Genomic DNA, 1,612 nt, shown 5'->3' with positions numbered 1-1,612 from the left:
ACTGAATTAATGGAATGTATTATCAATGCAAGATATTGATCTCATTCCTAGTATAATCCTCTTAATCATCTACATAATTTCTTCTCCTGATTAACAGTTCCATTCTTAGCCTAAAGTATTAACTAAGCAAATATTCATATACACATACTATCCTTTTTTAAACACTTGTCTATTAAAGAAAAAATAGATTCTGACACAAGTATAAACATATTCTTCTGAAAGCAAAAACAGCCAAGAACAGTTTCTACTATTTCTTTTAAAATGCAGAACACCACAAACATTTAAATAATAATTTTCAGCACTGGGCTTTCTGCAAACTAATAAAAAGGAATGTTCCCTCATGACACTTTCTGCACAGTAAAATAACAGTAAATGAACTGCAAAAATAATACAAACACACCCAGCACAAAAGCAATAATAATTGGTGAAATCAGTATAAAGCCACTTCTGATCATTTTTGGATGTCTTATTTTAAGAATTCCAGTTAAAAATGCAACACCTTTTCCAGCTGAAATCTTTAATAACTGTAATTTGGGGAACATCAAAAAAATTCACCACCACATACCTGAGCAAATGGGTTGGCCGCTGAGAGCTGAATGGAAGTGGGGACAGCCTGCGGCATGCCATTGGCAAAGAAAGGATTTGGGACACCACTTCCTGCCATACCACTCTATGGGATCACAAGAATCAAACATGAAGCAAGACATACTGAAGCTAACTATATATGAAATGTGATGTATTCCACTGTATTTTTTATGCATTTGCCATAAATTGATTTAATTTCTATTATCTATGAAAAAGCTATCAGATAAAGAACAAGGGAAATGCTCTTAACTAGTTTAAAGATGATTTGAAAACACTGGCAAGGTTGACCAAATCTGGAACATATAACACTAAATGACAAACTAGTTGTCCTCTAAAACAGTAAAAAATGAAGAAAAAAATACAATGATGCTGGCAGTATTACACTAACTAATTTTTACTTCAACAGTTGGCATGATTCAATTCTAGCTTCAACTATAGAATATGTTCAATCATAACAATGCTTACTTGAGCCATAAACATCATGTTCTGTTGCTGTGGGCCCTAACCCCTCCATTCTGTATACCCATTGGAGCTTGAGGCATGGGTTGGCCAGGAGGTGCCCCCCCCACAATAATGAAAAATGTTGGGAAAACCCCTGATTTAGCGGGTTTTTTTTTCTTCTTACGTATTTAGCGATTTTTAATTTCTTTTCAACGGAAATGAGAACTTTTGCTCTTATGTCTAGCGGATTTTAAAGTCCAGTCCAGCAGTTTCCTGGAAATATCAGTGGCAACACTGCTCCCAAGAATCGTGTCGTTTTTTACCTTACCGAGAACCAAGCTCGACGTCGCCTCCTTCAGGGAACGTTTTCTTTCCAGGGTACAATGGAAGGCGGTGGTCCTGAAGGCGAGCAAGATTTTCGTCTGTTTTCTTTACGCATTGTCTGTTCCTTTGTGTGCCGTTTGGATATCGTTTTGACATCATATTTATGGTTACGCACATGCAGCGTTGTTGTATTTATTGTCATCTGATGGATCTATCACCTGCTGCTTGGCTAGAGGATTCATATCTCGTATCAGTGAATCAG

General features: G+C 36.5%; 1 long non-coding RNA gene across 1 annotated transcript in view; it reads right to left on the bottom strand.

Moving 5' to 3' along the window:
- Window positions 1-1,084, bottom strand: part of LOC119586736 — a 2,814-nt gene extending 1,730 nt beyond the window's left edge. Inside the window, exons 1-2 of the long non-coding RNA XR_005229962.1 lie at window positions 1,051-1,084; window positions 566-670 (exon numbers count right to left, since the gene is read on the bottom strand). This is a non-coding gene — a long non-coding RNA (uncharacterized LOC119586736). The remainder of the gene's footprint in view (window positions 1-565; window positions 671-1,050) is intronic.
- Window positions 1,085-1,612: the final 528 nt, after the last annotated feature.

Source organism: Penaeus monodon, chromosome 21 (genome assembly GCF_015228065.2).
Source record: "Penaeus monodon isolate SGIC_2016 chromosome 21, NSTDA_Pmon_1, whole genome shotgun sequence".
NCBI lineage: Eukaryota > Metazoa > Arthropoda > Malacostraca > Decapoda > Penaeidae > Penaeus > Penaeus monodon.
This window is presented reverse-complemented; position numbering and strand designations above follow the sequence as displayed.